This window comes from Acromyrmex echinatior, chromosome 6, assembly GCF_024713525.1.
Source record: "Acromyrmex echinatior isolate Ae372 chromosome 6, ASM2471352v2, whole genome shotgun sequence".
Lineage (NCBI taxonomy): Eukaryota > Metazoa > Arthropoda > Insecta > Hymenoptera > Formicidae > Acromyrmex > Acromyrmex echinatior.
Window position 1 is genome coordinate 1,949,256 of NC_141857.1, and position 24,991 is coordinate 1,974,246.

The following is a 24,991-nucleotide window of genomic DNA, read 5'->3' on the forward strand; positions in this document are numbered from 1 at the left end:
CTCTCGGAAACCTTTCAGCTCCCCTGACGGAGATGTGCAAGGAGCACGTAATGCACCTCCTGCGGTTTTGGCGAGATCAAATATCCAAATGATACAATTTATCTCGGAGTTTCTTTAAAGTACATTTTGCTGAATCTTTTCTTCTAGATTGATAAAATATTAGCTTTTAAAAGTGGCTTTCGTAGAATTTGACGTATTCATAGAATTTTTTGATAGTTACGTCCGGTTATTTATTTCAAATTAAGATATAATAAATTTCAAATTACAACACATAATACAATAAATACTACTTTAGAAATGAAATAATGGCGAAATAATGATGAAATAATGAAATAAAATAATGATTAACAACAAAATTCTAAATTAGGAACAGGAACAATTCTGTTCGAGGCAATAAATTACGTCGCATGCACCATCGGATGATTTATCGTCCAAAAACAGGAAGACATCCGAGATTTGGCTCGAGAATCTCTATTACATACATACTTTGAATTCAAACGTCTCGAAATGCATTCATGGTTGCCGCATGCAAAACATCCTACGTTCGAGTTTGGCCAGCGAGGCGACATAGGCGAGAAGTTTAAAGTAGGTGTAAGGGGAGCGCGGGATAGAAGTACAAGGGACGAAGGGAGAGATTGGTGGTAGGAGGTTGCATTTAGCGCTTAATTCGGGCCACGATGGTTGGTTTCCCGATGTGATTCAGTGGAGCTGCGCCGCCCCTACCCAACGCCTAATGAAGACACATGCTTCCAGCGGTGCAAGCCAAATGATACCTAGGCTATGCATACGTTCCGCATGTCGTCGCGTTCGGTTCCGTTTCATTGTACACGTTAATGGTGTGCCAGGTATTACGCGAGAACGCAGCTTCGGTCGGCGAAAATTTCGAAAGTTGCGCGTCAGCTTTCACGGCTGCTGCGATAAGAAATGACTTTTATAACTTTTATATTTTTGGAGAAGGGAAAGGGAAAGAGTGATGTCTAGAACACCGATGTTGAAGAAACTGCGCGAGAGTTATTATCCTCGGAGATTAGTTCCGGAAATTAAGATCCCTTTATCTTAAACGTTCCGTTAGTCGTAAAAAGCTGCTGGAGATAAGCCTGGAATCGCACAAGTTATGAAGGGTGCGTCGTCTTTTTCACCCTTTGTTCTCGTGGCTTAATTTCCTCGCTAGATTCTCAAATAAGACCATCGAAGGGCTCGAACGACAAACAGACAGATACACGATCAGAGGGGTGGTTTAATTTACAGCTCGGAGATCCGAGATTCTACGGGGAATTACCGCCGGGGAATTTCACACTCTCAGAATCGACGAATCAGAGGTAGGGACATTAGATAAACGTTTTGGGGCGAACCGCGTCCAGATTCCAAGTCTCGGTCTCTTCGGGCATTTTCAAGGCCCGCTTCCCTTAGGATGGAATTTGCGTGGGGTTGGCAAGCGATGAAGCGCGATTAATATTGCAGTAGCAAAATGGAATCTTAACCATGTTCACGCTAAATTATTTTGAACATAGAGATGTCATTTTAGAAACAAGTATATAAGACTAATGATACAGGATAATAATATAATTTTATATATATATTAGGTCATTTAAAAAGTATCCGCGGTTTTTTGTTCAATTTTTGAATGAAAAAACCGCGGATACTTTGTAAATGACCCAATATATATATATTTTTTTTTATAAATCTTAAAACAAACATTTTGCCAAGGAAAGAATAATGAAGGAATATAAAAATGGAAACTTATTATTCAAAAACATTGCTATACTTTTAATTAGGAGACAGAAAAATTAGTGTATCACGAAAAAATTAAAATAGCATCCTTTTTTCTCAGCAAAGTAGAAACACTTTACGCTAATCTTCATATTTCCGCACTTTTCCATAAAAGTCTCGTCAACATGATCGGGCTTCGTTTATTCGTCTGGCCGCCAGAATCTCCGGAGGACGAAGGTTACTCTCAAGGAGACGACAAAAGTATGATGGTATAGGGAAACCAGGACGAGGGAGACGGTACATGGGGATATCGGTGGACTGGCGACGTGAAGTTGCGGCGGTAGTCGCGCAAAGAGTTAATCCAATGCAAAGACCAGTTTCAATTTGGTGCAAGTGGTACTCTAGGGACACGCTCGTGTAACGGCTCTGTGGTTACGTCGCAATCCTCCCCGCCGGTCTGACGCCAACGGCCTTGGCACAGACAATATATCGAGTACAATCCGTTCGAACGATGACCCCCGCGAGATTTCATGTTTCTCAGAAAATCGCGATGTTCGGGACAACCGTCGGTATTGGCTATGCCATCGTCATCCTTGATTCTGTCATCCCTGATAACGATAATAATAGTGATGATAGCAATGCATTCTAAATTGCACCAAGTATGCATATGAAAATATTTCGTTAAGAAAGCGTAATAATGGTCGATATTCATAATCGATTCTTATATTTAAGATCGCCTTAGGTTCATTTTTTAGGATGTCATGAACCAATCAGAGAGTTTTATTAGCATCTTAAGACATTACAATTAATACAGTCATGTAATAAGAGCGGATTATGAATACCGATCATTGTGTCATGAAGAGTGCATTCTGATACGAAAAGCAATCTTGTGCATTCGTGGTTCGATATTTCTTTGTCTTTCTCTTTATGGGAATTTATATTTATATCAATGGCATCCTTCTCCTTTCCCCCTCCCTCCTCTTTCCTCCTCCTCTCTCTCTCTCTCTTTCTCATCAGGCTTTGTTACGATACAGACTCTCTAGAGCGATCGATCATAATCGCGCTCGACTTCTTATTGATAATTTGATCGAGACAAAAATTGATTTACATACAAAATAAAGTGAAACTCATATTATGTGATGTGTCGTATTCAGAATTATCTGAACGGTGTAATGAACGATACTTTTGCGTAACATATCATTAGAATGTTACAAAAGATTTGTGATATATTTCAGATATACGTAATATTGTCTTGATATTTCTTTGTAGTACAACATTCTAAAGACAAATGTAAGAAAGATTAAATCTGTTTTATGTTTATATGAACTCTCAATTCATATTAATTGAAAATGTATTAGGTACAGATGTGGGATGTTTTTGGCTATACAATTTCAACTAAAAAGTATCAGCCAAAAAAAAGCCAATATCAGTCAAAGTACTTTGTCGCCCTAAAACCAAATACAACAAACAAAACAAATTATTGGCTTTTAGTGATTTATACAGCGCAATTGCCAATTTTATTTTGCTGCAGTTTTGGGTAAATAACTTTTAAATGAATAAGTGAATCTAGATGAATTTTTGCAAAAATGATTATTAGAATTTTATTAGTATACTATATAAAAAAAATTTGATTTAATTCATAATGTTACTTTCATCAAATTTGCAAATAATTACTATAAAACGCCATTATACATAAGAGTTATGGTAAACAAAAAATTAAACAACTTTTTTTAATAAGAGAATTATACTCTAATAATTTTATACAAATACTCAGACACTACTATAACAATAAGAATAATTTAGGAAATTTTTGTATTTTTAATAATATTTGGAATTATAACACATCTACATTCTTAACTTATTTTTTGCATCCATTTTTTTCATAATCTGTTTGTTATTGTATTTTAATTCTAAATTCTAACATTTCTTTATTTACATATAATAAATTTTGTAATGACACTGAAAAAAAATTTACTAAATTTTAGTAAATATTTGTTTCAATAGTACTAACGAAATATTTATTAAATGTAAACACATTTATTTGATTTAAACATAACTTTTTTATTTTGAGTAAATACTTATTTTATATGTACTGTAAGTACATATTTCGTTAGTATTATTGAAATAAATATTTATTAAAATTCAGCAAATTTTTTTTTCAATGTACCATTGAATTTTACTTGTAAATATATAAATGCATTGAATCGTAAATCTGAGAAAGAAACAAGCATTCTTTTCCTTAGAATATGTACTCGCGGAAAGGTGCAGATAAAAGCTCGCGCACTTATTCGCGCATGAACATACGTATGAAAGATGAATCGAGAACTTGTCGAATACCGGTGAAACGTAGGAAGAGAGGCATCGACCGTAGTCTACGTCGAGCTTCCCCACTGCGAGTTATTTCATTTCACTCTCTCGCCTTTCGCGGAGTGGAAGCCCTCGACCTCTCATCCATCAAACCCCGTCTCCATGCATCTGCTTCTAACTTCATACATCACAATTACGCCGCGCGCTGCCCCCTTTCGCCCGGTTATTTGCATCGAGACACCTCGCACTTTTCCATTCTTCGAAATCGACGTGCACAGATTACATCCTCGCCGAGAACGTTCATCGATTGATCGCGCTTTTAATACGCGCCACTTGCGATTCTGCATTTCTGGGTGTAAATTAATGGAATCGATCTACGGTGCATAAACACGAAGTGTTATTTCGCGTGGAACGATATGATTATTGAGCAAACTGAGCAAACCAAACGATCGACTAGATGAATAGATTGATTTTCAGGGATATGTATTACCACCGCACAGAAGAAACGTAAATTGTAACGCAAGTTTTATGATTTACGGAAATATAACACTACGATTCCCGGAAGCGTTCATCATGTGAGTCACGTGCGTGACGCTTTCGTACCCTCCTGCATCCAAACATACATCTCTCTCATCTGAAATCCGTGGACCGCTGGCGTACTCGGATTGCCAAGATTTCTGCGTTGAAATACGATTCTCCTGGGCAAAGGGGAAAAGGGAGAAGAGGCGTGGACTCGTAGAAGACCCTACAACGAACTTTAAACTTATTTTTATTTATCCTCCGCGGCTATAAAATGGTTGCAAAGAGATTCACGTCGACGAACGACAAAAAGGAAAGGGGGAAAGAGAGAGAGAGAGAGAGAGAAACAGACGCGGGCAGTGAAAGAAAAACGCAGGGTGTGAAAAGAGGAGGTGAGGCAGATAAGGCGAAGGGTCCCCAAGAGCACGTTTGTTTTCCGAAGGACCGCTCTCTCGGCGCCGCGAGCACTAAGTAAAACTCGCTTAATTCGTTCCAATGTCCGCGTTCGCCAGCACCTCCCCCTGTGAACCAAAGTTAAAACTTAATCAAATCTCGCCGCTACCTAACCGGATTACTCGAGGACTCGTTAGAGACTTTACCTCGCGCCCGGCGCGACGTGCGTTCCAGAAGTATGCACTTTTGTAATCGCAAAATTCCCGCGACCGCACCGCCCGCGCCGTAACGACGTGATCCGTCTTGTGCCGCGAAGAAATATCTTTATTTTGATACATCAAGCGCTCGAATGTCGTCTAACAGATGAAAAGTCTGCGTACTCCACATTAATGAAGTTTTCCCGTGGATACTAACATTTCATTTTTTTTTACATCTTTTGAATGGAAATGATGGTTTTTTTTTTAGCGTAATAGAAATATTTTTTCAGATAAGTTATGAATTTAATCGCGCAAATTATAATACTGCTTGCAAAAATGTCATTTTCGATAAAGTATAAAAATTATAATGAATGTGCTTAATAGAGGTGTTATGTATATACAGCAGAGAAATATCAAAGAAAATTGAAATATTGAGGTGGCTTTCTGGTTGGATTAGAATCATGGAGGAAAGAGTTAAAAGACGGGGATGAATAAATTTAGGACGTTATCGCAGCAGTTATGCCGCCAAGGGACTTCTTTCGCGAAGGGGAAGAAAAGGAATACATATATGCGGGTATTACATGCGAACCATGGCGAAAGGGTGCGGATTATCGCGGTTAAAAGTTGATGTATCGCACGTTGCGTGCTAGACGGATATATCGCGAACTGCTAGGCATTATCCAGCGGTTAGGTGCATGTAATTCCGAGTTAATTATTAATAACTCACGAAATTACGCCCATGCCGTGTAGCTGGAAAGGGAAACGCGAGAAACAGGAAGGGTTTGAAAATTGAGGGAACAGCTTGTATAAATGTGCGAAAAGCACCATTTTTTACCATCGATTTCACTGCGAATGTGGAATGACCTGAATTCTACATAGAAATATTAACACACTGTATATAACTTCCTAATAATAATCTTCTTGATTCCATTTATTTTTAGTATTAACTCAATTAGTGAGAATGTTATATGATATGCAGTAACCACGAGCAAATATCTATGCTATATATTTATTACATCTACTAAATTGAGGAATTAGAACTGCCAATAACCGATAGCTAGCGTTCCATATTATACACGACAGGTCATAATCTAATGAATCAATCGAATCTTGCAATCGTACATTGAACTCGTGTTGAATTACGTGACATCAAAATTCGAGCGACATTTTCCGGAGAAGCGGATTGATACGGCAACCGCAGTGTCAGCGTTCTACCATGTAATCGAAAATTTCTAGACGGACGAAACTCTTTACGCGTTCCTGACCGCGCTCGTTTCTGCACTTCAGCGTGATTTACTTGGTTAAGTCGAAATCTAGCAGCAGTACTCCCTTGACAACGGCTCCAAGGAATCCCAACAGCTCACGGGATCTGCTTTTTCTTATACTCTCGCGCTTTTCTTGTTCGAAGAGAGAGGGGGAGGGAGGGAGAGAGAGAGAAAGAGAGAGAGGAGGGAGAAAGGGAGAAAGAAAGAAAAAGAGAGTAAAAGAAGGAAAATGGTTATCTCTTATATCTTCCTTTTACGTTTACACTCTCAATTTCCGCCTGTTCCTATTTCTTTCCAACTATTCCATACTTTTCTCATTCGCTCGTCTTGTCTGTATAAGACCGTCACTGTTTTTTTTAGATTCACGCGAACTTGCTGATGTCCGTCTCTTCCTCTATTTTCTATCGCTCATTTTCTTTTCTACCTCTAGACACTTTTTTGTTCTCTCTCTCTCTCTCTCTCTCTCTCTCTCTCTCTCTCTCTCTCTCTCTCTCTCTCGCTTTACATCTATTTGATTAATTTTACTCGGTTATTTATTCGGTTCCATCAAGACTTATGCCTCTGCGTTCCTTACTGGTTTTCACGACTGGCTTATCTTTTTAAAGGAACACAAAACGACGAAGTCAAATGTGGTACCTGCTTAGCTAACTGGAATTACACACACACACACACAATAATCCTTTTTCTTCGCCATCTACCTGCTTATTCAATAAAATTGCCTCTTATATAGTATGCATGATTGCCGTGAAAATCCATGTTCTAGATGCATCTTGAAAATTGAAATATGTAAATGTAAGGAAATGTAAAGATAAAAGTAATAATTCTGATTGTAAAACACATGCTATTAATTTAAATTTATAAAAATTTGAAATATAATTATTAAAATTATTAATGTTTTAATAATATATCAAAATCGAAATACCACAATTATTACAGTATCTGCATAATTAATGTCTTACCATATATTTTATTAATATCGAACTTTATAAATATTAAATATACCAAAATAAATAGTTTTTTATTTGAAAGAATAACTTTTAATAATAATTTCCGTAATCCGATACTTGTATATTTTATATATGTTGAATACGTATATCTGGAAATTTAATAAACAAAGCATCAGTATAAACATTGACGTTATACATGAAACTTGTCTAGAACATGGAGTTTGTACCAACTCACTTCGTATAATGATGTCATATAATACCTGTTTTACGATGCTTTCACAGAAATGTCTCTGGTGAACATTCGCTCTTTTCATGTGACCTTTTTTCATCGTTATTTGTATTTGATAAAATTTTAATTAGACACTTCTTAATTTTTACATGAATTTTTCCACGAATTTAGACGTTAGTTATTAAAACATTCTTCTCACGTTATAATAATCCTTCTGTCTTCTTTAATATTATAAATATTACTGCTCTTTATGTATGTTCTGAGAATATAAAATTTATTCAATTATCATTCTATTTCGATGGGAAAGTATTATTTATGCGAAAAGAGGAGGTATATTTACATTAACAATAGAACACTAACTTAGAAGAAAGCTTCTCATTAATTATGGTCCTCGTTATGGATCGTTCTGCTTTGAATAATGACTACGTTTATCATTTACGTCGTTCAAAATGTCAAAAACTATAAATATTCTTACGGTCTATTGCGTTAACTTCGATGCATCTTGACATAATTACATGATATAGATCATATATTGAATAATGAGAGCTAATTAGAAATCATTGGACTTGAAATAATTCTATATATATTATGTACCAAAATTTCCAATTCGCTTCTTACCAATCTACAAAATCGGCAGTATTAATAATTTATATGCACAATTGGGAATTGCATATTATATTGCATTTTAATTACAAGCCAATAGAATATTAATAGCCTTAATACTATTAGTAGTGTCAATGAAGTGCACACAATCGATATTACACTTGAGCTATTATATAATACTTCGAATACTTTGTAACGTATTTAAAAGATTTGTTTGAGATTAAGTTATACCGCAAAATTAAATTTTTGTGTAAATGTTTTAGCTTTTTTCTGTTATTAATCCCTAGCTTTATCCGCTTTCTACAGAATTTTAAAGAATATCCCGACAGCTCGATTTTTCTATTTCCTTCTATAGTTTTCTTGTACGGATAAACGTTACCATCCGAGACTGAAGGCATAAGAGCTCTGCAAACTTTTTAAATCAACAACTTTTTCCTACTCCTCGCGATCTTCTCCTTTGTAAAGATGTACAACCAAATAATCTCGATTAATTTACTCTGCGATCGGATATTTATTTTTAATGCATGTATTTATTATTTTATATTTTCTCTGGTGTATTTACGAAAACATCTAATCTATGTAATATATACATTTAATTATTTTATTAAAAATATCAAGTCCACGTAATATTAAGAATGTGCTTTATTTATTTCAAAAGAGACCGTAATATTTGATTTTATGATTACATTAATAATAATAACGGAACAAACGAAATAATCACCTTAATGTAATTATTCGTATACTGATATATTTTATACTTTCGTATACGCAGATTTAATTTTAATTATGATATAATTAATTAAGTAATTACAAAATTGATAATCTCTCTGAATGAATACGTTGTTAATTTAATTTAATTGCTGTCACGCTAGCATAACACAATTCTATTAACGCAATTAAATAAAATCAAGTAATTTCTATGGATTAATCTTATAACGGTTCATTTTTATACAATCTTTACTGTCATCTGTCACAAAATATGCAGACATTTTTGTGTTTGAAAAGTATTGATCAATTATATATAGAGAAAGGATTTGGATCGCATCGCCAATTATGTTAAATTTCATTTTTTTAATGTACAACTAGACAAAGAATATGCAATCTGAAACATTTTTCTTCTAATGTTAGCACAGCGATATACCAACTTTTATGTCAGCGTACTATAGACACGTATCCGGGTGGGTGTGTACATAATGCGTACTAGCCAGTCGGGTCGTTGAGTGACAGCCGAGCTAATGGACCATCTCTCTTCTCTTCTCTCATCACCGACAGCCGGACGCCATTGTTGACTTCGCATCATCCACTATGACGGCTCCTACGTCGCAGTGTATACCTCCGTGGATCCTTCGTTTTTCCTACAAGAACCGCCTTGTCTGGTGATTCCTTTTATTAACTCGTCCATGAGCAAACACGGGTCAATATTTCAAGGATGAACATTTTTGAGGTCGCAAACAATAGGTCGCAAATGCCATATTTTCTGATAACAAGTTATACAGGTACTGTAGTGTATTTTAATGTGTACTATTTCATAGATACATTTCTCCGATATTATGTATTCATGGTATACATTTTCAGTTCATCATAATCATCGACAGTCTATTGAATTACGCATAATTAATGTTAAACTTGTACATTCCGCCCACCGTTACGAAACTGACGCGAGCGATAGTTGTAACGTTCACTTTTGACAGACGTTACAGCATTGTATATGGCAATAATTCGTTAATCACACTCTGTCCAATTAATGTCAAATTAAATGGTGTGAAATACGAACCGCATTTCCGTTTGATGCAGATACGCCACATGTTAATGTCATTACTAATCGTGTCTGATGAGTTGATTACATATTGAATATGCTAGTTTTATATAATAAGCATCCAATATAATTTTCTCATCTAATAAAAATCAAAATTATATTGAGAAGATATTTTATTAAATTGAAAAAAAAATTGAACTACTTTTTAAAACGTGATTTAGACTATATTGAATGTCTAGACTGGACATTTAGACTGCACATCTTTACAAGCTACAATGTCATTCGTATGTAGGATTTCTCTGTAGTTATACACTGTTGTCTGCACATAGCAGACTGTTAGACAAGGTTTGAAAAAAGAAAATCGCCATAGTAACGCCACGCCGATTGGAGGAAATACGTGAATATAATGAGAGAGCGAAAAAGGGGCGAGCATATAGGCTTCTCGAAGGGTATCGGGGATAGGGGGTGGATATGGAGAACATTGAATGAGGGGAAAAGAGTAAGAGAGGCGAGGCATACGTGAGCGAGGGTAATGTACTGTTCTCACCTCCGACAGGCCCTCGGGGCTTCCTCGGCTATCCTTTGGTGGTGTTTGCTCTGGTATACGCGATTGTACGTTGTGTACTATCCGGTGTACGTATGTAGACGTCTAACTTCATATGTACGTGCAGACAGGTATATACGCGATGGGCAAGGTCGGTACGACGTAAACTCGGAAAGCGCGTTTGTTGCTCGTATCTGTTCATCAACGTACGACTCGTATCATATTCCAGCAAAAGCGCGAAAGAGCAAGTTGACTTTCTCTCTTCGTCGCGATACGTCTGCCCATTGTTGGACCGCTATCTCCTCACTGCTTTCTATTTCTGTCTATTCTAATAGTCTTGATTTGCATGGCGATGGATGAAGTTAGTTCTTGAAATCATCGCCTTTTATACTAATGTTTGAATTAGGATAATAGTCGAAAATGAGGATGTGAAATAGTGGAAAACTTAAATCAGAAAATTTTAAAATATAATTTAATCCTAAAATGCTATTAAGCTATTGCTATCGACACATAAATTTTACATACAAAGAAATAGAACATTCTTAATTAAAATGTAACACGGGTTATTCATACATTTCATATTTTTATTAATATATTTAAAATGTGGACTTTTATAATATAAATAATCTAATTATTAACTTAACAGAAAAGAAAAAATAATAAGATAATAAGAAAAAAAAATAAGATAATAATAAAATGTGGAATATATAGTCCAATTGTGTGTCTTCTAATAATATTTAAACAAAATATATAATGATACAAAATAATAACACAAAGCTGCTTAAAGATTGAAATCACGCTTTCTATTATAATACTGACACTAGGAGGATGTAAACTGATATATAATAGAATTTTTAAGTTTGTCTTCTTTCCTAGATTTTAGCAAATTGGACTTTTAATAACTGCTGAAGACATAGCTTAGCCGTTCAATAACCTTGCTTACATATACATAAAATTTACATATATAATCTTATTAATAGTATTCTAGGATTAAAAACGATTGATCTAAAGAATTAAAAAATATAGTATTTTATTATTATAATTTATTATTAATTAAATTTTACCAAAAACAATTTTTTAAAAGATCTCAAAAATTATTGAAAATATTCATTTGAATTACTATCACTAATCTATTTTTGCCACTTAAAAATTTGTAGATAAAAGCCCTATACTAAATCATTATTCATTGGATAAACTAATAAACAAAGAAGAGGAAGAAGTAATCGACGACATGATTGATTCATCGACACTCGCGATTGTCTCATCCACATGCATACACACTCGACTATACACGTACGTGAATTATGGCGGCCGCTACATTGCGTCCACCGGTAGGAAGGGAAGTACACGAGAGAATCCAGGAGAATGACTGAGTTGAATCGCGAGTCGCTGCGAGGGGGATGAAGAAGAGAGAAACTGCGACAAGGGCTGCTGACAGGCAGTGACGGGTACCACTTTATCCGCGACACGATTCTGCGCTTACCACAGCCCATGAGTTTACCATCACCGTCGTCAATGCCGCCCACGACCGATCTGATCTGATCTCATCCTAGTCACCCTGATCCACCATCCACTTTCTATCCGCCACCTTCGTACTATCTTATTTGATCTCGTTCTCTGTATCTCTCGCGCGAAATTCTCCTTATCTCCGCTACTGTTACTCTTGTTTTCCTCTGATATCCACAACAGAGCTTCTTCTGGTTCTTCTTCGATAATATACCGAAAACATTTTTCCCCTCGCGAAGCTTAAACGCTTGATGAATCTTAAAATTTCTATTTATTCTATGTCGGCGAATTGTGAAAACACACTCCATTTTAAGTTCATTCTGTCTTTATTTTGTGTAATACTAGTTGCGAGTTGTTCTTTTCCCTTTCCGTTTATTCTTAGCTTTCGCTAAGAAGTATTTCTAGAAGTTAACTTTCCTACACTCTGCAGAATTGAATAGAGAGCTTTCGGCGGAAGACTTTGTAACGAGAGAGGCGTATTTGGAAATCTGTATTTGGAAATCTTACTTCCGCGAAGAGAGTGCACTACTTTTGCAACTCAAACCCTCTTATTTCGGTCATCATGTCGATCCTTCCCTCACGTGCACCTGCCTGTCATTCGGTACGAGAGTACTTCCGATTTCGACGCCCTAAGGGAAATAATCCGTCGTTTCGCTCCTTGGATCACGTAGAAGACAGTATCCTTTGCGAAGTATTACGGATTTCTGTATTCCGACATGCATGTATATCGTATAGTATGTATCGTACGTATCCGTATGTATCGACCGAACATATATGTGTAAGCCTGACTCCACCACGATGCAAAGCAGGTGCCGTGAGTGGAAGTCGTACAGCTCATCAACGTCAACGTGCAAGTGCCTTGTTGTCTGAAATTGCGGCAAGGAAATATACGAAACTTTATCGATCGGCTCAATCTTGTGCAAGTTGAGCTCATCTTCGATGGTTTCGCGTTTTCGACTGAGATTACGGGATGAGCTGTAAGTAATAGACGTATATTACAAAACTTCATAAAGCGGTACTAAAATATTCTTTGTAAAGCATGTGCAAAAGATTTAGATATTATACAATCAGAAGTCAAGATACAATCAGTGTCCTGTTATGAAAAAATTAACTTGAAATTAATACAAATTGAATATGAAATTAAAAAATTATTATTCAAAAAACAATCCTTTGTTACACATAGTGTATAATATTTAATTCATAGCTTCGGTAAATTAGGGAATAAAAAAGCACTTATGTAATGAGTCTAAATAATAGGATAATGCATCTAACGAGAGTAAATAATAGGGTAATGCACCTAATGTTCGGCATATGAAAGGTAGTTGTGTAAAGCCACACGTGGCTTTAGCTAGTAACAATATGGCAATATAAGCCATCAATTGTCGATAATACCGCCAATAGATGATAATAGCATGATGGTATGCGTCATTTGCTGGCTATCAGCATGAATCGCGTTCTGAATGAAAAGAATGAAACCCAATGCAGCGAAACATAGATTTGAAATGTAAAAGAAGACATTGTGAATGTAGGAACATATATATGTGCTAATATTCCTGTGTTTGAGGCAATTTAGAACAAAATTGTTAAGTGAGAATACAGTCAATATTAAATGTAGAATGCAAATGCATATTGATACTTTGCGTAGTGACTTCGGATTTTTACATATATCGCAGCAGCACCTGGTATGCCATATTTCGGATCTCAGCTCGCGTAAAATATTATCGTCGTACCATCTGCCACTTGCAACGGATACACGGAGAGAATATTTCGTTTATCCGTTTCATGCGTATACGGCGCATGTATATGCACGCGAAAATAATCTGAATAAAGTCGGGGATAACACATAAAAGTAATCTCCAACTGTGCTTTACAATTGCTTTTATTTATTTCATTTTTTAAATCGATTCTATTCTGATTACGGTGTCACATGTTTAATAATTTTCCCATTTTTCATAAATCAGTTTTAATCTATTAAACGATTAATAAGAAGATCATTAATATTTACCGGCAATTATAATTTTACTTGATATATGTATGTATTGAAAGAAAGATTGAATTGTTTTAATACAGCAAGAATCTTTTAATTTTCATAAATATAGGAAGAAATAACATAATTATCATTGTTCAAATGATAGAGTGTATTTAGCTCGAGGGTCTTTTGGGCCAAGTATCTTTCAGGTACACTTCAGGCTTTAATAGTCGATAGACATTCTAACGATTACTCGACTTGCAACGACTATAATTTCGGGTTTTTCTAATTAATACAAATACAGACTCGACGAGTCCTGATGTTCCTCAAGTTCTGACTGCGCGAAAGAATGGCCGTCCCGCGTACGTGCAGCTCGAATTAACTTGTAGTCTCTTCACAACAGCAGGTACCATTAACTCGACTCAATGTAGTTGCATCCATGAAGCACACCTTTTCTTTCTTTAGAAAAAGAACTTTATCGCCGAGTATCTCTAAATTGCTAGAATTTATAAACCAGATTAAACGCGCTCAACTTTGCTAACGTCAACGGTTATTGTAGGAATGATCGCTTTTAATTGTCGCCCTCGCTCGCTCATATTATCGGTTCTATTCAGCGACGAATTATGAATTATCGTATTCATCGCACATTATTGGACGTTATTACTTTTGACTGAACGATTATAATTTGAGTGTGGTATATCTCGAGCAAATTACAAAATGATTCATATATTTCTCTCATGTTTGATTAAAATATATCGTGTTTCCGTGGAAATTGAAATATTATGTACTAAAATTAAGTGGTTAGTCAATGAAAGTATTTGAATAAAATCATTGAATAAGCAATAAAATATATAATACAAAAGCATAACAGCGTCAAAGCTAAATGTTTAATAAAATTCTTTTGCTATTTTTCTCTGCTTTTCGTAGCGCTTCGTGAAAATACAGAATTGTAATGTATGAAGCGCATAAATTCTTTAAAATAACAGACGGACAAGAATCTAATCTAGTTCTGACGAGAAATGGTTGACATCAAAAGAATTTTTAGCGCTTCGTTTAAAATCTGCGGTAGAGTACACCATTTCTGTCCATCATAGTATATTGACGTAACATTTCTGCTTGCATACTCACTCATATCAACTTGCAACTGCAATGAAATGGTGCTCGACTTCCCTCATGTAAACAATAATTCTACCGTGTAAACGCGAAAACGTAGGCCGCTCAAACCATCATAGTCCGCGTGCTTCCTCGAGCAAGAAATTGCGCGGGATCGCGTTCCCGCGCTTTCATGAATTTTCTATACGCGCACCGGATGGATTAAAAATAACCGTAAAAACGTTTTTGCACGAAGATAGCATGGCGAATCCTTCCTTGTTGAAAGCAAATTTTGCGCCGCTGGCTTTATCCTCATATTGCTCAAGAGCAGAATATTAAAAGCTATCTGGGATAATGTCTGTTCAGTATCTTTACGTAGCGCAGAGAAACAACAAAGGATCAAAATTTATTTATGATGTCAGTAATACTACTCACGTTATGTATAACCGCATTTTCGAGAAAGATACGCTGAAGATAAACAATAAAGTACAAGTTCCGTGTTCTTTTATTAAGAGAAGTAGTTGGAGCAGATTTTAACAAATATCAGAAGACACATCGCATCTCCCACATAAAGTGTACAATTTCTCTATTTAGCTATTTATAATTTTTTAAACAAAGCTATTTTTATTTTTTGCGCGTTACTTTTATTTAAATAGTTAAGAAAATACTTCAGAGCGATACAGAATCCGCTCATCGGCCGACATTGATTAAAAAGAACAAACCAGGCTAAGAATATCTCGGCTTCCACTTCTCCCGGGACTTGAAACTGGAAAGTAGTTAAAGATTAGGGATAAACAGTATATATTAATGTACGTAGGAAGTTTGCTCGATACCTGTCGCAAAAGTTACGAAGTTACAAGCCCGCCCTATCCGCACTGGGCAAAGTTTGTTGCTGGAGCAAAGAGGTTCGCAATCATTTATTAAAAGGTAGATCAGAGAAAACGAGCTGAAATTTCAAAGCTCCAAGAATGTTGACTGAAGAGGCGGTGCGAACCGGGAAAAAAAACCCAATGTTAATGAGCAATAATGATGGAAAGAGAAAATAATACACAAACTCTTAATTTAAAAATTTGAGATGTAGGTTAGTTCAATTTGTAAGTCCAATGGAAGTAAAGAACTTTCTTGAATAACACAGCTCTTTCATCAGACCGTTTAAGAATTTCTGATGCGATAAAGGATAAGAAGATATTGATTTACGTTATATTATGATAAAATCTCCTCAGTCATATAATCTATTTAATTATTTTTATTTCTATATTTAATGTAATTAACATAACAACATTAAAAAAAAAGTATTATTGATTATTTCTAATGACTGATGAATTTTATACAATCACAATGATAATTGTTTTTCTTATAATCGCGTTAATTTCATAAAGTATCATTTTCACGCTGCTCGAATACAATATGCTAATCTTCATAAAATTATTCTAATTAAATCAGCATATATTTTGCCTCGTCACAATAAGCGTACATTATTCGAGATTGCTCGTACAATAAATATTATGACTAGAATGTTATTTTGAAGATGTTTAAAAGAGTCAGGGAGAAATTCGCTTGCAAATTCAATAAGCATTTCATGAAAAAAATCAACGTCAATTAAAAATAGTCATTTTCATTTATCAGCATTACATTTCGGATAAGATATATATATATAGATATGTATATAGATATATATACAGCGACAGCTTGTTTCTTCATCGACCTAATTGCGGTTTCCTTCGTTCGAGAGTAGAGAGCATTGAATCCTAAGGCGATCAGGCGTCGGGCGTGTGTATCGACAGGGATTATCTCGAACGCAAAGCGAGTCGCAGGTACCATATAACCGCGCCACGTCGGTGTACGCCTCTGCGCTCGGAATTTCTCGGATAATTTGGTCGGTGCGGCCTGCCAGCCTGTGATTTGCGAGCTCCCAATGGATAAAGACAACTCGTTGCGGATAGGAGAGCGTAGGAGGGAAAGAGAGCTGCACGTGGACAAATGTTGCGAAACGAGGAGACAAGTAGGGCGTTGCGATAAGGAAGAGACTGAGGAGAGAAAGAGGAAGAAGGTACGCGGGGACTCGACAATTTGCCATCGAGTTTGCGAGCGACTTCCTGGCAGCCCGAAGGTCTGTCTCCTAGACGAAGGAGAACAGAAACTACCTGGGTTAATCTATGTGAGAACCTAAGCAGCTGCCTCTAGTAGGAAGTCTGTCCTTCCCTTATTTCCTTATAGCCGATACGAAGAGAAACAGCAGGGCTTTCTCCGCTACGTTTCTTGCCCTTAGCTCGATTACAGTTTATGCAGAATGCCCAGGTGTTTGTATATTATTACTACGAGTAATTTAGCATAAAATCAATAGCGTTGCCTTCCAGCATTTCTTCAAGGGAGGAACGCGAAAATTCACTAGTAATTTATACACAGCGCTTATATCTCTTTGCAGGTAGGGATGTTCTCCCTAAAAATAGAAAATTTACCCTGGAACATTGTAATTTCCGCGGCAGTACTTCAAGCATATCGCTATTTCGCGAGGAACCTCTTCTGTTTGATAGGTGTAATTTTCCGCGCGTAGATTTTTCTTTTTGCTTCTTCGAAGTGTAATCGATACCGCGGCCTCGTTCTGGTATAAATGCTCTCGCTAACTATATCTTGTTTTTTTGCTTGTTTCAGGTAAGTGCAATTAGCCATACCCGATTCAACCGTGAGGCGGATGAGAAGTATGCGTGAGTATATGTCACTGATGAAATTTCAAAATGACTACAATCGCGTCGATGTGATGGACGTTGGTGTCTTGACAGCCAACGGGACGAAGATGAAAGACGCGGTAGCTGATGCGAGCGAGCATCCGAAAGAGAGTGGCGTGAGACTAGCGTCCAAATTGGATGCCGAAATGACGAATCGTCGTGGTACTCGTATGCGAAAGTCAATTAGGTTGGGTTCACTAGTTAGTCCGCGGTTGTCTTCGAACGAGAGAACGAATGCGTCAATTGCGATCTCCGTTGTCATCAACCAATAATCTACAATAGACAGATACAACCTATGCGGTTCATCAATTTTTTAATTTGATTTTTAGATGTAATTGGTAAAGGGTTGGTTGACACTTTTGAAAAGTACGATATATGAGATAAATATAGGCGAATGCGAGAATAAATACCGCGAAAACTGCAGTTACGAATAATTAATTAATCAATGCTTTATTATGAGGAAGAATCATAGCGAGTAAAGATTTTTGCATATATATGTAGAATTACTCCGAGTGTTCTCACATTGAAGGATACACGAGTAACCAAGCTTTGAACATGGAGAATTCATGAAGCGAGAGGGACGAGAGAGAATTTGGTGTAACCAGGAAACTTTCAGCCTAGAAGTTACTTCATGATTCGCTTGTGCCCTATCAAGCTCAGCGAGAAATTCAGAGAAATAAGTTCTTATGTTATCAGTAAAAACTGTTCGTCTTAGTGAATGTATAAACGGAGAATAATATTCTATTATTATACAATTGATATTTCTAGATGATAATTTTATTATATATTTAAAAAATTTAGCTGTAAAGACCTGATAATAGGACTCTTAAAAATATAATATTTGAATACAAATATGGTCGCTAAAACAGCTTGTAAAAATGAAAATAGAATAAAAATATAAAATAGTATAGGAATGTTATAGAAAAATATTGAATTTTGTAATTACGTGAGTATTTTTAAATGTATAGAGAATAAAAAATTTTGATTACTATCTGATAAAAAGTTCATGAATGATTCAGTAAAAAATTGAAACACTCTATACTAAAAAATTAAAATCGCTGAGAAAAGTTTTCTTTCGAAAATAACAATAGAATTGTTGAAATGTTATTATTAGATAGAATTTGATAGAGATTTAATTATTACGTATCATTAAAAAATAAGCCGCATTCCTTTACTATCGCTTATAATAAATTACATCTAATTTAATTTCATCTATTTTTTCTCTTTCTTTATACAAAAATATTTTTACCATTATAGACAATAAAATAGTATTTTATTTTTTACCTCTTGATTTTTTATCTCTTGACAATTTAATTCATTATATTTTATTGATATTTACTAGATTTCGCACACATGAAATGTGAAGATATACAAGATTTTTGATATTTTCTACATAATTCGGTGATATTCGCTCCCTATTTCTCTCTTTTCACGAATTCTTCGCATTTAAGGCTAGCCATTACCATTGTGCATCCTTCCGTGTACAATTGTGAACATTCGCAGTAGTTTTAGATTTATGTTTAAATATACAAAGATACATTTATTCATAAGATAACGCTTCTTTGTAGTTGATTATCTGTGAAATATTCATATTCAACATTCCACATTTACATAGGCTTAAAGTACCATAATATCTATAAGTATATAAATTTATACATATATGTATATTTGGATCTGTGTAACGAATATATTTTTACGTGACAAACCAGAATCAGAATACTGGTAGATAACACAATTGGGAACTCGAGCGCGTATAGTCAAAAGGGTTGTAAGGCTCTAAGCTAATTATTATAATTCCCACAGCAATGATCGTACATTAAAAACTAATATCGCTGATGGGAGCTGAAAATTAATCGTCGCTTACTCGAACACATCCACTGAATTCCTGAGACATAGTCTAGAAATAACTTCTCAAACAACTATGATTTTCCTAACGACCTTACGACCTGAGAGAATATGCGAATAGTCGGTGCATTGACGCGCATGAATAAGTTTTTAATCACTCCGTTGACGCGCGGTCTTTGTTATAAAAAATTACAATCTTGTTCGTAACAAGTCATCAAGCTTTGAAGCAAAGACATTATTTTATGCATTAAAGATAAGTGCTTTTAATAAGTTTATGCGTCTTCTAAAAGATAAATTAGATATAATTTATCTTTTTCTCTGAAATTGGCCAGAATTGTTTCTTAGCATTTTATTTGAAACGAAATATATATAGAAACGCACACATTTACAAAAACGTTGTTTTCTCCAGATTATATGGCAGATATAATTATTTACTTCATAATAAATTGAAAATGAAATACCTCCTGCTTATTAAAATGCTCTTTTTCTACGCCAATTGTAATTAGCAACTTTGGTGAGATTAAAATTCTTTCGCGAATCAGTGAAACGCCATAAAATCGCTCGTAAACGTTGATTTCATCGACGATTGCACTGTGTCGTACTGTAATGACCCCGATAACCGATTATGATTCTGAATTATGAAGGAAGTTTTAAATCGTTCCGCCTTCATTGGCAAACGCAATTAATTAACGAGGGACCGCCCGCCTATGAATTATTCGACTCTCGTGTACCTATAACTGCACACGTTCACAAACGAGAATGTCATTCGAGCTATCAAAACGTTAGAACTCGCGTAGAAAGAGACAAATGCCTTGTTGAAATATGTAAGCGAAAATCCGTTTCGGTTAATGCGTCTATCTCTCCCTCTTGCCTCCTAATGCGTTTAGTTGGCGAAAAACGTAACAAATTGCTGGCGCCGTGAACGCTGTCGACTCCGTAAGAAAGCCCCGTTTCTGGCATTGACAGCTGGATAATGTTGCAAGCCTCTTATGGCAAGGCATTACGTCGCGTGGTAATCGTGTCTGTATTTCGCGTACTAATACTTGAATTGATAATTTCAGTACGTGTCATTACGCACAGAGCTACTATTATAGTGATCTGTCTGTGACAAAGTCAGGCGTATTTTTAATAGAGTGGGGAAAATGCAAAGAAATTCATGGTAGCGAGACATGATTATTGTTAAATACGTTCGCATTATTAATTCGGAAATATTATAATTATCCAATTTTTTGTTTATACGATCGTTTATACGTTAATACGATCACTTGGAATGTTTTCATACTTTAATTAAAATCACTATATTATATTTAGCAACATATTTTATATATTACAGTTTGTTTTCTGATTTATTAATATTTATTTGAGAACATTATAGGTATGAATTTAATAACTATTTTCTAAAAAAAAACATAAGCAGTAGAAACCAAATAAATATTAAACGGAATAATCACGTATAAGCTTATCATGAAAATATTTTTTTAAAAAATAAACATTACTATATTTTTTATTAATTAAATATATATTATTAATATAATATTTCATATTATTATAACAATTAATATATATTCAATATTAATTTAATAATATTTAATGTTAATATAACATTTTCTTATTGCAAGTTTTTGATATAATTAAAGTTTCGTAAAAAGTAATTATTAAAAAAGAAAAAGAATATGTTTAAATAACATCCATATAAAACAGTTTTATAACGATTGACATTTTCTCGCCGCTAGAATGTAAAAATATCCCAGGTGACTATTCACGAGCTAAACTGTATTAAATACATTTTTCAAAATTAAACTCTGTCATTTTCAGCTCTTATTGTAATTCCTAATGCACGAGTTTCGCCGTCGCGTATAAATGCATTATATCGAAAATGTTATTACAGCAAATTGAAACGTAATACGCAGCGCGAGTTCCAAATTTGTTCATAATTATATCAAGAACTTTATTTCGCGATTTTCGTGACGACATGATTTCCCCCGCGATATAGTCGCGTACGACTTGCGAGCGCCCAGAGCGCTCAGAGAGACTTGATGCGGTACTTTAAAAGTACGTGGCGCTATACCGACTACATGGTACGCTACGATTCGCTATCGTTTCGTCTAAAGTGTCTCGCGATATCGATGAGAGAACGTGGCGCGCGCCGCGCGGAACATTGCATTGCGGTCTTGAGGAAGAAATTGAACTCCGCGAAATCCAATAGGTTTCGGATCGAATCGGTGCTCGCAACCGTTCCGAAGAGCTTTATCTTCTCGACCTGGTCGCGCAGCTAAACGAGACTAAACATAATCCGCAACAGGACGTGTGTTCGGAAGTGGCTGACTGAGGGACGCGTATGCTTCTGCTATCCAGATTCCACCGCCGCCATTCGTTCCTATATACATTGGCGCGATTTTTTTGTCCGGAGACTCAAAGGCAAAAGCTATTAACATCGTGACTTTTCTTTCGTTCAACGGCCAGAACTCATTACCACGTCGTATAAGAGTTCCGACAGTTTTCGAGGTAAAGTTGGATTAGAGGTTGGCAGCTCGTTAGCCGACCTTATCGATCGTTTCTTCTGGATACCATTGTGCACGGCGTATTAATTAAAAAATGAAAATCCGGTGCCCGTCCAACACACGAGGAGTTCTGTAATCCCAAGTTTCATATCCTCTCTAGTACGCCCCTCTCTCTCTCTCTCTCTCTCTCTTCTTTGTCCAGAAACGGCCTCGAAGTTAAATTACACTGGATCGCTTATCGATTTTCAATTTACTCTCGGGTATCAATAATTCAATGAACTTTGGAATACTACTTAAACGAAGCTAGCGAAGTCTCAATAGGCTAGCTATAGTTTATCTTTTCATACCCCTCTTTCATAGTCGAGAGCATATAAATTATGGTTCGCCGGGAAAAATATGGTAGACGTTTCGAATCCGATCGATAGAATATTCTAAATGATTGTCTAGAATCAGGTACGCGTGCTAGAAATAATTAGGAGTACATGTATTCAGCGTAACCGTCGACAGCCGTGAGAAGCAACATATTCGATCTTACCAAATCATCATCGATATGGCTCTAATAAAGCGTGAACAAGGGAGACTACATATACCGTGTTCAAATTACTAGGAAATGTGTTACAGACAGGTGAGGGTGTCGAGGTGACACCTCGCAATCACTCCGGTCTGCCAATTTATCGAAAGAAAGACTAATGGTTGCCGGAGGGCATGATGCTTGGTGAAATCTGCGGCGGGATGAAGAGAAAAAGGGAAATGGAAAGAAAGATAGAAAGATAGTACGAGGAGACGGGGCGAGGAAGGGCAATGACAGATACCAGTGTCGGAACCGATCGATCTGGAACGAAATAAAATATGCTCGCGAGAGCACGGGCGTAATTACGAGCGCCGAAGAAAAATACAGCGCGCCATTACCGGAGGGTTAAGTGAACCTGCTCTGATCAGCTTGTACGGAAAGGAGAAAAAGAGAAGGACGATAGGGAAGAGGGTCAGCAGTGGGATACAGGGAGAAAGCGAGATAGGGAGTGAATAAGAACGAGATAGAAATAAAGGGGGCAGGGCAACGAGAGGCAGAGAAAGGTGAAGCCAGAGAAGTATTACTCAGATAACTGAGACGTGGAACGAATGAACGAAGGGAACTTCGGAACGGGTAGAAACGAGTCGTAGGAGGTCAGACGAAGCGACGGGGAGTGCTCGTTTTCGCGGGGACCAAGGGTGGAAAGTACAGTTTGCGTGTTCGGACGCAAGTTCGCCTTGGCTTCCGGTTGTTCGCATGCTACAAGTCCACTTGTATTAGGCCCGCCATACGAATACGCCGCACGCCCGCCCGCGGTTCAGACGTAGTCAGTCAAGACAGCACACATGAAACACACACTCTCTCTCTCTCTCTCTCTCTCTCTCTCTCTCTCTCTCGCGCGCATTTACGATCGAACGCACGAAAGCCGTTTTGGTTAGAACTCGCCCTCAACGCGGAAGCTAATCGCCGGTTGAATTAATTCCAGAACTGAGAATGGCTTCTACCGACATGCCGGTGCTTTACTATCTGGAAATGAAAAGATATCGGACTATCGAGTGCGACTAATGGCTGCAGGAAATGCTAGACAGAGCGCGTGCATGCAAACGCGAATTCGATTGCGGTTTAGCGCGAGTATGTGGATAAAAGGTTCGAGGTCATGCATTTTGCTAAATTCATGTGACCTGGCCGATCCTGGGGGTCGGAGGTGAACTCTGATGTGGTTAGGGAAACTACTGTAGACTAGATACAATCGGTCGTTACAACTTTCACGGGAAGGCATATAAAAGCCATTACAGGTTAGATAATTTCTATTATTACGAGTCGTGCTAAAGATAATAGATAGTTGCCTTGAGATATTACCGACTAATAACTCTATCTTAAGCTCATTTTAGATGATCTATAATTAAATTTATAGAATTTATAAATTCTGTTTATAATTTTATATTTACTGCATTTTAATATATTTGTGTTTTTTAATGTATGTGTATTCTGATTCTTCAAAAATTTTTCGTTTATATATTTTAGCATATAAAATTAGAAATATAATTCTATTTTACAATCTGACAGAAATTATGTATTATTTAAAACATATTTTATATCATTTGAAATTAAAAGAGAAAATATACATATTTTAATTTGTTACATAAAAGAATACGTTCCTACGCGTGACTCAACCTTTCTTTTGAATGAACGTGCTTCAAAAAGCTATTCAAAAACACGCGTGTTTCCTCTGTTCTTTAATTATCACGCACAATATTTCATTCACGCGACAGATCCAGCATTTCAATTAAAAATCCCTCCTGATACGAGTAAGCTTTACCCGAACGGCAGTCAGAAATCAATGAAAAATTTTCAGGATTAATTTCGAGGAAAATGGTGAAAACACCGTGTCCGCAACGCGCGCCAAATCAAAGTACTTTTTTGTGATTCCATATAGGGGTAGTTAAGTTAAATAATGAATGAGGATTGGCTAGCTGAGCCGGTCTGCTGGGGGTTCGGTTCGGTATACCGAATTGCTTTGATGTCTGGCGGCAGCCGCCGATTATGGAATCAATTATTGCGCAGTGCTCCCTCTCTTTCGTCCTCTCTAGCCTTTTCAATCCACTTGCGTACTCGCGGCTTCGGGCTTTCGCCCGCTTTCTACTGTCTTTATCTTCCCTCTATATTCCATTTCCTCTCTTTCTCTCTCTCTCTCTCTCTCTCTCTCTCTCTCTCTCTCTCTCTCTCTCTCTCTCTCTCTTTCTACTTCTATCTTGCTTCATGAAGGATGCGAAGGGAAAGATTTATTCCGTATAGGAAGAAATTATAGGGACACAGAATCACGGAGAACCGATTCTGCGGAAGGTCAGCCGAGTCTGGGCTCGGGTCCATC

At 36.4% G+C, this 24,991-nt stretch overlaps 1 long non-coding RNA gene across 1 annotated transcript in view; it reads left to right on the forward strand.

Annotated features, from left to right (window-relative positions):
• Positions 1-24,847, forward strand: part of LOC147909261 (uncharacterized) — a 417,661-nt gene extending 392,814 nt beyond the window's left edge. The window contains exon 3 of the long non-coding RNA XR_015545485.1: positions 17,690-24,847. This is a non-coding gene — a long non-coding RNA (uncharacterized LOC147909261). The remainder of the gene's footprint in view (positions 1-17,689) is intronic.
• Positions 24,848-24,991: the final 144 nt, after the last annotated feature.